Genomic DNA, 15,105 nt, shown 5'->3' on the forward strand with positions numbered 1-15,105 from the left:
AAATTGTTCGTAAAACATTCCACCGTGGCACAGATCGCCGTGAGCTTTCTATCGGAAAGAGATGACCGTATAGCTACTAAATGGTATCCAATTTTATAAACATTAATTCAATTTTCATGGCTGTTTTTAGCAAAATTCATGAATTAAAGAATGAAATCCTAAGCTAACAAATAATCCAGTATATCGACTATTTTTAAAATCTGTTTGCTGCTGGCTTCTTGTAAAGTATAAACCGTCAAGAACCGTGTTTAATTTAGACATGAATTTTATGTCAGTACTATAATACGACCCAAAGAGGTTGGAGGGTCTTTAATATACGGCCATATATTTCCGATACAACATTTCACGATGAATTGTGATACGGTGAACTGCATACGTACAAGTTTCCGGATACGCAATTTTATCGTTTCAACAATATTTGCTCATTGATTTGTTAATATTATTGCGCAATATTTTCAGTCGTTTGAACGTAACTGCAATATATTGTAATAATCAAAAGTTTGTCGTAATATTTTCGATAGAAATTTGCGATAGATATATTAATATAAACATTCCACATGAGTTTGAAGCTCGATAGTTTTGACAGAAAATGTGATTCGTGCACAGCAGAAGAAATCGCAATCTGCGCAATTTCATGGACTTTTACTCATGAATACTTTTGTGATTAGTTCTCAATAAATTAAATTAAAAATCTCTTATTTATTTAGGCGCGTACTTAGGTACCTACTCTTAGAGTTGAGTTTCGGGAATTTCCCGATGGAAATTTTCGAGATTTTCCATCCCGAATCTCGAGAATAGATATTTTTAACATTTCGGTAAATCCCAGATCTCGAGAATCTTTTCTCGGGATTTCTCTATTATCAAATATAACATAATATATAATATAACATAAAAAGTTCAAATACTGATCGGGTCATTTAACACAATTAAGCCAACGTCGACTCAAAATGAGCGCAATTTTTGAAACATCAGGGCATTTTGCTTTTCAAAGGCGTACGCGATTGTCAGACGCAGCGATTGACGGTCTGTGTTTTTTTAAATTCTATTTCAATAAGTATTGTTTTGAATTATTTTTGTTTTCCTACTTCTATTTTGTTTGTCTTCTTACATAAATAAAAAAAATCATATTTTTTGGAATTTGTCTGTTTTTACACAGATTTTAGGATTTTTACATGTTTTTATAAATTTCCCGATTTCTCGGAATTCTTTTCTGGAAATCCTGAATCTCGAGAATTCAAAATTTCATCATTTCGGGAAATCCCGAATCTCGAGATTGAAATTTTCTCGGGAAATATCCAACTGGTAGAGTTGGGTATATATTATCTCTATATTAGAAAATTGCAGACAGTTTGGCGTTTCGCAACTTATACTCTACAGAGTGATAAACTTAATAAGTAGTAGTAAATAATTACTAGTTTGACCGGTTTTAGGTGGTGAGTAAACAAAGAATTCGCGGTTGTCGTTTTATGCCCAAATATTGCAGACGCCAAGGGACAGAGAGCAGGGGGTGGACATTTGATCACTAATCACCAACAACGCAGCCATGCAACACGTGTTTAAGTAGAATTGAATTAATTTTTAGTTAATTCTGTTTTGTATTACAAGTTATTTTGACACCATTATTTGTTGCTAAGGGGTCTGGGGTCCTAGCAACAAAATTAATAATATATACGTGCGTTACTATGGAAATCCACATGACATGACAACCACAAATTTTTTGACCGTTTAAGATAGTTTAAGTCAAGTTTATATGATTCAACAAAAAATTTAAAATGCTAATGTTATTTATCTACATATTCATATCGTCATCATCATCATCAATCGACTGCTGGATGAAGGGTTCCGCAACGTGATCCTACTACTATCGGTTGAACGAATTTGTGATATTATACCTATTTCTATTATCCTTATCATTATCGACCTGAACCAATCCGCTGCTGGACAAAGACCTCCCTAGCCTGATTCTATTCCTTTCTGCCATTCGAATTGCTGTATTTATCAAAATCTGTGATATTATATTTATCTACATATTTATATAGTCATCATCATCAACCAGGATCAATCCACTGCTGGATGAACGGTTTCACAACCTGATTCTACTACTAGCGGTTAAACAAATTTGTGATATTATACCTACATATTTCTATCATCCTCATCATCATCGACCTGAACAATTCCACTGCTGGATAAAGGCCTCCCATGCTTGATTCTATTTCTTTCTGTCATTTGAATTGCTGTATTTATCAAAATCTGTGATAGTATATTTATTTACATATTCATATAGTCATCATCATTAACCAGGATCAATCCACTGCTGGATGAAGGGTTCCACAACCTGATTCTACTACTAGCGGTTAAACAAATTTGTGATATTATACCTATTTCTATCATTCTCATCATCATCGACCTGAGCCAATCCACTGCTGGATAAAGGTCTCCCTAGCCTGATTCTACTCTTTTCTGTCATTTGAATTGCTGTATTTATCAAAATCGGTGATATTATATTTATCTACATAATTCATATCGTCATTATCATCATCATCATCAACCAGGATCAATCCATTGCTAGATGAAGGGTTCCGCAATCTGATTCTTGACAGTATTGAATTTCTATATTTATTAAAAATGCTAATGTTATTTATCTACATATTCATATCGTCATCATAATCGTCATCATCATCAACCAGGATCAATCCACTGCTGGATGAAGGGTTCCGCAACTTGATTCTACTACTAGCGGTTAAACGATTGCTATATTTATCAAAATTGTTGATATTATATTTACCCATTCATAATATCGTTTTTATCATCATCAACCAGGATCAATCCACTGCTGGATGAAGTTTATCCCAACCTAATTCTACTCTACTTGGTCAAATAAATTGCTATATTTTTTTTAATTTGTGATTTTATATACCTACCTATTTATAGTATTTATAATACCCAAACCCTACCCAAAATAAATTTTGTTTCGATATGAATGTCCCGCACCCAGTTCTGAAATGGTTCAGTGGCAAAACACTTTATCTCAGTAAGTGAGCAAGTAGTCTGTTACATTTGACGATTAATTAATTAATTAATCGTCAAATTATCGTAAAATATATTAATTAATAAATATGGAACTGAAAACATGAAAAAGAAAAATATTTTTTTATTTTAAGTCAAAGATAAACTTACAATTATTATTGTAAAAAATGTAATAAAATGTTAATTTGTTGAATCGGACCGCATCTTATTATTACATATACTTTATGATCATATTTATTATTAAAATTTAGTTTATTAAGTTTTCTAAGCATCGCTTAAGAGATTTTTGACAAAGTCATAGTGTTTCAATATTTTTTATATCAATTTAAAAAAACATCGATTTTTATAAAAATATAAATGTGTATAACTTTAAATCCTTTTTATTTATATCAAATCGAGCTTCATATTGGGACCATAACTAAATAAAATTTGATACCTATAAATAAAAATTATTTCAAGTTATACAGATTTATATTTTTTTAAATGTCTCAAATCGCAAGCTTCGTATTTTTCCGCTAGGTGGCTCTTTTCGAAAGGCTGAGTAAAGGCTTCACCTTAATTGATTGCTTTACCTGTGTCAAAGAAAATCATTTTTTGGGTCGAAGTAGTAAATGTAAAAAAAATATTTATTACTCTTACTTAAGTACTGCGATTTTTTTCTTATCGAATGTCCTATTAACTTAAATATTTTTTATATGACAGGAACTGGAAAATTAACTTGTAGTTTTAACTTTGTTGACAATGTATGTAATTATTATAACATTATGATTTAGATATTAATATTAATTTAGTTATCTTGTGAATTTATTACTTAATAGTTTTAACATCGTTGTCACTGTTTCCATACAAATACTAAACGAAAACTTCTAAAATCAACCGACATTAATTCAAGACTTTTATCTTCACGGCGTACTAAGCCTGCGAGAATATGGTTGCATAAATAATAAGATAGTGTATTGAGTATATGAACACATCAACCGCTACGGTGGTCTACGGCGTAGCATGGAAATTAAACCAGCGATGTCGTCTACGGGCGTTGGGGAGGAGGGGGGTGGGCGCCGTGTGACGTCACACGTTTTAAAGATGTGTCATTTATGTCATCACCGAGAAGATAGCGCCGGCTTAAGTACCCTCCGGTGGCGCCCGTTACCGCAGTCGAACCTTGTAACGGCCCCAGCTAGCTTCCGTTACCTGCCGTTATTGATAACGAATACGCACGTAACGAATTGAATTACGCCGTCGTAAAATCGGAAAAACTCATTTGGTTTTTTTTCCCGCCAAAGATGGAAGAAGTCCCGCGCGTTTTTTTTATTTTTAAGCGGCTGCGAATTTTAGAGATACGATAAATACCGCAATATAAACGCGAACGTTCGATTTTTAAATATCAAGTATACATACGTATATACTGACAATGTGAAATAAACAGAGAAATATATTTATGTGGTTGAGTATTTTTTTTATCTTGATCTGGCATCCCCGCATAGGTATTTTTTGCATTCCTAAAATGCCGTACACAAGATACAGGGTTATTACTACGAAGAAGATTAAATAATAAATGCCTTGCAGTGTAGAAATTATCCAATAGTTTATCTAGGTCAGATAGGCAGAAGATTTAGTAGGTACTATATAGAGTCAAGATACAAATTGATAAATTCAAAAGTACCTCGTAGGAGGGTGGAATTCAGCGCATATGACTGGTCACCTGGAGGATTGGAAAATACTGAATGACGGAAGTCTGGTCGCCTCATAGATAATTTAAATCAACAAGTAGACGAGCAGAATGAATATAAAATATCTACCTACAACAAAGCAAAGCTTATAATCATTGCCAGTGGCGAAGGGTGGAGGTAGACTGTAAAGTCCGACCTAAATAGTGCACATTAAACTTTATCAGTCATACGTATTTGCTTTCACTGAACTAAGACTACAGTTTGCAGATGTCCATGTGTAGACCAAACCATAATAGTTTTGGTATGCTATGGGCGATCAGACAAAAATAGTGCACACTTTTTCAGTCATACTTATTTGTTTTCTATTACATAATATGGTGTTGGTAATTTTTTTAAATTCAATTAAATCCTGCCTAAACTAAACCATAATAGATACAAAAATATCCTCTATATAAAATATTAAAAATGATATATGATTTAATTTCGTAATTAAAAGTATTTTTTAGATAGACGAATATTTGTTGACTATTATCTATTATGGCTTGGTTTATGGAAGATTTAATTGAATTTTAAAAACTACCCAACACCATCAGTAATTTGTGGTTTTAGTTCAATGAAAACAGTTACGTATGACTGACAAAGTTTAGTATGCACTATGAATGTTTATCAGATCTTAAGAGCCTACTTATATCATTCATTACTGCGAACATACATTATGGATTGTGTACGTTTACATTTCAATATTGCACTGTAACGCATTTCAATAAATCAAAGTATATTGAATATATTAGAGATTAGATCCCTTACTTCTCCATCTTCGTCAGGACCTCATAATTGAGGATTATAGCCCGAATGATTTAACTGTTGGACAGCTTTTTTAATGGATTTTCCCCACTCCTTTCGGTAAGATACGACACCCAAGGCGTATGTCAGTGGAAGACCCGTAGCACGTATGAATTGGCACAACCATCTGGGACATTCATTTTTTGCTTTTATATTCTGACGCGGCATGTCTAAAAGATAAGTTACGATCTTCAGCCATGAAGGAATGACCGAGAAAAGATCGAGAGAGAAATGTTCTAGAAAAATAACTGATTCTATAAGCATCGTTTTCTTTTGGTGGGGACACGCTGGTTGATGTGCCGCTTTCTTTAATAAATTCCTCTGTTTTATATTAAATTGCCAACAAGGAATCTCGTTCGCCATATAACTATTTTTTAGTAGAGAGATACCGTACCATACTTTGTTCCATTTAACCATACTTTCCCCGCGAATTTTTTTTGGAGAATCTACGACAGGTGATTGCTGGATGTAATATTAATGTACTTATATTTTATAGAATTTGAAAAATAAAGAATTCAATGGCAATCTCGTTTGGACATATATACAGACACATTGGTTATGCACTTTCGTAGAGTTATCAAAATTAGAAAAATGCTTACAGGTGTATTTCTTTCTATCATACCTGTGAAACTAGTTAATAATCCAACAAGGCATGGAGGGAGACATTATCCAAACAATCTTATAGTAATCTACCATATGTTTTGGGTGGATATATTATACAATACACGGGTTTGTTTTAACTGTATTTTATATAAATGTCGAGATCTAAAATTATGAGTAGGTACTTAGTGAAACGTGACATGGAAAGGTTTATAGGTATTGGCCATAACGAAAAAAAACCACGTAAGAAATAAAAGTACGCGATGCGATAGGGGTCGCCAATCAGATTAAATAGCAATGGGCTGGACATATCGCTCGAAAAAGGGACAAAAATTGACAACTGTCGTCATACAGTGGTACCCAAAGGACACTTGATTTTCATTACACCACCCGCCACGTTTACACACCCATTATACAGGTTATACGTACGTTAGGCGCACTTAAAATTTCTGCTGATAGTATCCCAGGAGCAACTCTCCAAGACTTTGATTGGCATGCACTAGAGTGTGCGTGATTCCTGCTTTGATATTGTAAATTACGGCCCCTTCTCGCTCGCCGTAAAATGTCGTAAACTTTTTGAAAACTGAGAAATTTTCCCGCGTAGATACCAAGTCACAATACACTGACAAAGACAAGAAAAGAGTCGGACCGACTTCATAAGCTTTATCTTTTCAACCGACATATAGGGAAATTTCCAGATGATGTACCTACCCAAGAGAAATTACACGACCACAAGGATGCCTTAAAACACGTCGGATAGATAAGCTCATAAAGTTTGGTGGATGTACGTGGCAACGAAGAACAAAGGACCGAGAAGAGTGTAAGAAGCCTGGTGGGTCTTTATCTAGTTTTGGATCGACCCTGGCTGATGATGATACAGATATATGTAGAATCTTGTAAACGCGACACGACAGGAACGGTTACACGTAAACTGCACGTATTACATCTCGCCGTATGACAGTTAAGCGTGAAATGTTGTACAGGAAAGAGACGGCCGCATAGCATTGATAGACAGTAATGTTCCAATGTTTCTAGATTCAACAAGAACATTAATTTCATATTATTTGGCATAAAATATCTGATAATAACGCTGTCATTATTATCTTATGTCTATATTTATTTATATTCTGGTTCGGCGGAGGATAGGTATTGCAGATGAAAAACGGTAGTAGTTGTTCGTGATGATGGAGGAGGCGAGAATTTATTTACTGTTTCAAATAACTACAAGGGTACATCGATGCAGTATAATAAATATAACGCTAATTCGGTGCGATGTGTCTTTAACGGAAACTTGTAATCGAGTGAGATGTCCAATTGGTTCTGACCTGAAATTTATTGACTGGCGCACTATGAAATAATAAGTTGAAATTATTATGAAATAATATGAACTCGTAATGTTATGACATTGCAGATCTGCTACCTCATAACATTATGAAAACATATATTTTTATAGGTAGGTACTGACTAGTTGTACGCGAAAAATTAATATTTAATAAATAATATTATAATTGAGATCTGGGTTACAGGACTCCAATGACAGCCACAGATATTTGATAACTTGATACTTACAAACACTTACATGCATGCAATTCCATGAATTTAAGTATTTAATGCTTATTTTGGCAATATCCGCAGATATAATCATGTACGTATTTAACTAATTGGCTGAATGTGAAATTATAATCGAATATCCTTGTAGAAGTAAGAAGTTATCTTAAAATATACTGCAATGCTAGATCACCTAATTTAATAAGTAAACCAGCTGGTCTATTCTATACTTATCGACTGCTAAAGTGATAAAGTGATAAGTATTATCAAACTTAGGGTAGATTTGTATCAAAGTATTAGCACTTATTGTATCAATTACAATACGATGTTTCTAATTGTTGCAATACGTGCTAAATTTTAACAGCAGCAAGAGAGGTGCTGTTAAAATATAGCATGTATTGCAACAATTACAAACATCTTATTGTAATTGTTACTTCTTTCTTTCGACCATGTCCGATCCTAATAGGATCATATGGGCCTCCACAGAGTGGAGGTTTGTATTGACAGATTTTTGTTTTTTTTACGAGAAATGGATGTCAGCCACTTGCTCAACCTATTAGGTCCATACTCTGACTCATACACAAATTGAAAAACAATATGTGTACTAGCCAGACCCAGGATTCGAACCTGGGACCCTCGACTCTATAGGCTGGCATTTAAGCCACTCGGCCATCGTGGGTTCTAATACCTTGGTATAAACCTACCCTGAGTTTGATAATATTTATCACTTTAGCGGTCGATAAAAGTATAGAATAGACCCACAGAAGTCTTTTTGCTTAATGCTTCATACATTTAGGTACACACAAACAATTATATCTTTGATAATAAGTTGGTAATTTTATATATTTTTTCCATTGGCGGTGCAACACTCATCTTAGTGAAAACCGCGACAATATTCTCCGACATTTCCTCAACCAAACGTTCATCATTAATCACGTGACGCGAAATGTTCCAGGGGCGTACAAAAAGTAGTCTGCGGGGAGGGTGGCTGAGGAAGTGGCGTCAAACGTGAAAACGAAAGGAAAACTGCGATGAAAAAAATAACACAACCCCCCTCCGTCAACTGTTTAGCCACGACGTAGCGGAGGGTGACAGTTGGTTTTTGATCAATTTGGTTTGCTCGTTGACATAGGTACCGTCATGTCATTATTATTATCATGTGTTTTAGAAAATCAAGATTCGAAATATTGAACCACATCGCTTGTATGAACTGAAAATATAACTGAGGGGTTGATTGAGAAAATCGACTATCCAAATGCATGGATGACTAAATTGTTTAAAGTAACACCTCAGAATACCTTTTTTAAATTAGTATTTAGCAGGACATAAGCCTGCATCTATAAATTTATTCCTATATTAGTGCAATACTATTCAAAACGAAATACACTCAATTTTAAATGCACAGCCATTATCATGTCAAATAATAGTATTATATTGTTTTTTAATTAATACAAACTCTATAAATAGCGTAAGTAAAGATATTAAAGGTGTGTAGCTGTCAGTATATTATTGACCAAATATCTATTTTTAGTGTATCAAATTATTCGACCGCAATAATAAATTCCCAGGGACTCATTGCCGGTAAATTACCTGTATCAGCAGATTGATTGGCGATATTAAATACGGTGTCGCAATGGAAAATTAGTCTAATATCCATTCCCATAGTATCATATTATATTATGACTGAAATAATATATAAAATTCACAGCTACTCGTATTTAAACCGTTGACTCATTCAATATAATTATGTACTGGAATATAATGTTTAGGTATTACTTTTGACTGTATAAATAACATTATAAAAATATCACTCGAATATACGTTTCCAGTCTGTTACCATCGCAGTCTCTATATCGCTTCGCCCAACATCTGATTGTACCGAGATGCGGACCTCGGATCCGTACCTATCATATGTTTAGTATTGTAACATAACTGCTGTAACATACTATTGTACCAACCGTTACGCTCAATAAAACTCGCTCCTGCATACATCTTCGACTTCCTTATCATCATCCTCAACACCATAACCTACGACACATCGACTACTCCCAAAGTGGTAACTCACACATCGAACACCACAGTTGTGACTCCGGCGTGATCTTCTACCGACAAGGTCAACACTACAGGTACATATTGGGCATAACGCGGAAATATCACAAAATAAAATAAAAAATGTAGTGAAACAGACAAGAGTACGCAATGTGATAGAGGTCGTTAAGGAGAGAGTGGATAAATGCCATCATACAGTGGTATCCAGACACATTAAATGTCCTGCTGGATAGACGAACTCATAAAGTTCTGCGGATTAATCGTAAAGTGTTCAATCAATGTGTGCTACTAACACTCACGTATGCGTGTGATACATGGACTCTTAATAATGTAAGATAAATACAAAACTTACGAATAGCGTAACGTGGAAATGGCAAGGTGCGTGTTGGGTTTAACGCGAGAAGGTCACACAAGAAATCAATGAATAACAACCCCTGGACAAATGCCATCATACCGAAGGAGCACTAAACGACCACAGAGATGCCCTAAATCCAGCTGGATAGACGAACTCATAAAGTTTGGTAGATGTACGTGGCAGCAATAACTAGGGACTGAGAATAGTGGAGGGAGCTAGGGGAGGCCCTCAACTAGCAGTGGATCGACCCTGGCTGATGATGATGGTGATATAAATCGTGATATACGTACAGGCATTAAGTTTCGGCATATGTAGCTATATCAGACTTCAGAAAAAAAAACCATGGGTGTCAATTACCTACTGTACTTCACTTGCTAGCATATAATTTGTTCGTCATTGCAACTAATAAAAATATCAACGATGTAATATTTTAAACTCACACGCTTTTTTACTTGTAATAATCTGGATAGGTACTTAGTAGGAAAGATGTGTATGTCATTATGTCCTATCTATTCTTATTCTAGAGTTTTTCTTTTAATAAGATATGTTTAATCACGAGAATGTACCCGATGAGTTAGGCAAATAGGTTACATGTAAGTTGTACGTATGCAGTTCATCGTGTGACACTTATACGTGCGCCGCAGTACGTGAAACATGAGTTCGAATAACGTTTTATCAAATAACGAGTTATTCGTTTAACATTTCACCGTGGAATACATTTGTACGTATCTTACAAAATGCGGCGATAGTTTGCAAATAGTACTGTTCCAATTAGATTAACCCTAACCTAACCTAGTAAAGACATGCGGCTCTCGTGGTGGAGTGGGTAAGGCGCTGGCCTTCCACTCGAGAGTTCTGGGTTCGATTCCCGGTCATGACAAAAACATTTATGTGTTTTTCTCAAAGCCTGGGTGTTTCTGATTGTTCAAAATTATTAACAACCACCTTGTACGAAAAAGCAAGGACATGGTTATTAATAATTCTTAAAAAAAAAAAAAAAAAACTAGTAAAGACATCTTCACATGTTGTAGCATACGTACAAATATACTCCACGGTGAAATGTTCAACGAAGAACTTACTCGTCATTTGATTAAATGTTACACGAACTCATGTTTCACGTACTGCGGCGCACGAATAAGTGTCCTGCGGTGAACTGTTTACGTACAAATTTCCGGATACGATGCAAATGACTATGAAAAATTCCTCGCAATAATACTGTACAGGCTCATTGTACTCTATTTAAGATCGAAATTTATAATGTCGGTACTTTTATTCATACATACATACATTATAGTGTACAATGGATAGGTTTAACAGTTAGTAGTTACATATAATTTGCAATGGGCGCCATCATAATTAGCATCACAACCCAATATGGATACTGTATGTGCACTGATATTATCCCAGGGACGCTGTGTATTTTTCTACATTGTTAAAACACCGCAGTATAAGTCACACAAACCATTTGGGCGGTTGCGATATGGCTTGCCAAATGAAATCGCTATGCTTTCACGTATGCAACGACACAGTAATCCAGCGATTTACAAACTGGGAGGCGCGAAGTGTTGCAAAGGGAGACGTGAAAAGTTTAACCCAAATGTAGCTACAGGTTTGCAGTTGGCAAATGCAAATGCATAGTTTATAAAGATCCTGGGGCCCGGGAATACCAGACATCACAAATTTAATCCAATAGTTTAAAAAAAGTCACTTTGTTTCAAGACTGTTAAATATTTTGAATATGTAGTTGTGTATTGCAATTTGATGTGATACCTATATGATGATTGCTATAGGTAAGTACTTAAATGATAATTCCCGTGTATAATTTAGGAAACACTACTTTAGAGCACCACACTGCTCTTAACCTCAGCGATAGGTAGGTGGGCCCGCCAAAGATTTTGGCCTAGGGGCCCGCTTCAGGATGTGGGGCCCATAATAGAATTCATTTGTCAATAAACGATGATGAATTTGGATTGACTAATATTGAAAAGGAAAACATTGATTGAATTATCATGCGATATTTCATTGAAACAAAAACCCTAGTTCAATTTTGATTAAATAGAAGTGAAGAAATAATATAATACTTTGTCAAGAAAAACAATGTAAGTACCATTCGTAACATCATATTTGGATGCGAAACGGGATTTTCTGCGTTAGCTGCAATGAAATCCAAAAATCGACCCGTTTAGTAGAAAAATAGCACTTTGTGCTGAGAAACAAGCACATCCATCGCATGAAAAACAAATTGATTTAAAAATGAATATAATAAAAATACGTAGTAAAATCTTGTTTATTTTTATATTTAATTAAGTTTTTTTTCTTTGTTGTATTAAGTAGTAGGTACATTTTTGGCTATTTAAAAAGGTGCCAAGATTTTTGGAAACCACTGCAGTAATCAATGCAAGTATATAAAGGTTGTTTGTGGTTTTAATTTCTTCGTCATCATATCGCTCATCGTCGTCGTAATCTGGTGACCACGATCATTCCAGAATAGGTAGGTATTATAAATTTCTGGATCAGCCTTCTCGTTAGTGTACCCATCATTTACGAGTCAAATGATGGATAATAACGGTTTTCCAATAAATTTCTTCACCAGGTGATTTAATTTAATTTCTTTTAACTGTTTGAGTCTTTCTGGGTCTCAACAAACAGTATGTCTAAAGAATAGTTAAAAATAAAGTAGGTAAACAGAAGACAGTCTCTCGCTGACACGCAGCTCGTGGAGTTCCTATCGACTCGGAAGCTCGGAGAGCGGAATGCAGAATCCAAGCTTAAGGATAAGTTGCCGAAAAGGATGACTTAACTATAGACTATACTGACTATAGAGTTAAGGAATCCTTAACCATAAACTACTTTTGTTATGAGCACGCCCCCTTCTGTATTACCATTTACCACTGACAGCTGCTGTCAAAATAAATTCGCGTGTCTATAAAACAGTCCATACACTCAAATTCATTTAACAATTTATCTCAATATGAATATTGATAGTGTGAATTCGTTTAGCATGTAGGTACTTGCAGAATATTATTTTACTTTTTATACGCCAGCTCATAGAAATACAAGATGCCAAACAGAATGACACTTGACGCTAGTGTTACCATGTTAAAAAAAATATCTTGCGGTGCCTGTGGAATCACGTATATTGACTCTGATAACGGAAACATAAGAGTATTATAATTAAATATTAATATGTATTTATAGTTATTGCATTTATAAAGTGCAGTTGTTATATTTTTGTCATCGTTTAACAATTATAAAATAATTTACCTAAACTATTGGAAAGAGAATTTTTAAATATGGTATTATTTTCAATATAAAAAACGAATGAAGCTTTAAGACGAGGTGAACCATAAACAACACGATCTTAACTAAGGACAATGTTTCTGCATAGTGTTTTCTGCTAAAGAAAGTTTAGTTATGACAAATGTTTTTGTATTCCGCTCTGAGCTATTAATTCTGTGTTACGTCCTGGCTACCCTCAGCTGTCGTCATCAGAACCACAAATCACGAAAACGTCAACAATTTTTGAAAGCGGTCTTTCCAGTCAACTTGGAATCCGTATGTGTATGGTGAGGTCTGCATTCAGCCAACTAAGAGTCGCATAGAGGTCAAGAGTGTATTTTTTGTTCAACGCATGTGTTTTACTTGTGCTTTTATATGGCTGTGAGACTTTGAGAATTGATGTCTCTCAGCTGGATCGAAGGGGTACATTAGTACGACAGAGTTACATATTCGAGCTCGTGAGCGGACACGGCAGCTCTTAGTGATTGAAGTAGTTAGAATGGTACATGATTGGTACATGTGTTCCGGATCCCCACTTTCCTCCCTCACCCTGCAGTGGTGCTATAAAAGCGATCTACATAGTGCGGGTCTTACGTGGCATGAGGCGCGAGTTGTGGCAATAGGCCGATGGAACTGGCGCGACCTTATGTTTGATAGGTATATACCCCAATGCTAGGGCGTAACAGCCTGAAGTAATAGTTTGTTTCTAAAACTCGATATGTCTAGGATTCTATTTCCATACACGAAAATTGAAAACACTAAAACTAACTTTTTTTATTGTGGAAATGTTACAACCTCTCTATATAAGTGTCAGTCAGGTCATCTCGCAGAACTTCTTTTCATTATCTTTATTTGACGCTGAATGGATAGGTGCCATCCGTTGCTCACCTGCTTCATGTAAAACTGACATAAATCATCTTCTAGTTTTGATTTTCAGTGTACCTATGTAATATCTTCTTCTTCCACCCTGTCACGTCCCAACATTGGGGCATAGGGCAAGCACAAGTTGGCGCCACTTCCCTCGGTCCATCGCCAAATCTTGTGCCTCCCGCCATGTCAGACCTGCAGCACGTAAGTCGCTCTTGTAGCACCGCTGCAGGGTGAGGGAAGGCCGGCCACGGCGACGGAACCTTTGAGGCACAGCCGCAGCCACAGTACGAAGTGCCGCACTCTTTGGCGGCATCCGGAATACGTGTCCCAGCCACGTAAAGCGTCTCTTTGTGATAACTTCAATCACCGAAGGCTGTTGTGTCTGCTCACGAACTCGGGTGTTTGTAACGCGGTCGTACCAATGTACCCATAAGATTCGATTCTCAAAGCTCAAAGCCGAGACTCTTGAAGCTTAGTAAGATGCCATGTCTCACAGCCATACAGGAGCACAGGTAGCACGCACGCGTTAAAAAAACGACATTTGGTCCTCACAGAATACAGCCTTGACCTCCATGCGACTCCAAGTTGGTTGAACGCAGAGCCCGTCACACTCATGCGGATTCCAAGCTCACTAGAAATACCACCATCATCACCTATGTAATATAGATACCTATAATGTTTATATTTTTCAAATTTGCACGTAATTTTATTTTATTGTATAAGACATAAGTAAATGGATAAGTATATTACGTATAATAAGTGATGTATTGGACAGTTTTAAATGTGAGAGACGGCATGGTGATGTGATGGTTTCGATGATACGATTCGTGGGAGGATCGACTGTGAGCAAAAAAGAATTGTCAT

This window comes from Rhyacophila brunnea, unplaced genomic scaffold, assembly GCF_057557595.1.
Source record: "Rhyacophila brunnea isolate RB1 unplaced genomic scaffold, BYU_Rbru_1.0 scaffold_18, whole genome shotgun sequence".
Classification (NCBI taxonomy): domain Eukaryota; kingdom Metazoa; phylum Arthropoda; class Insecta; order Trichoptera; family Rhyacophilidae; genus Rhyacophila; species Rhyacophila brunnea.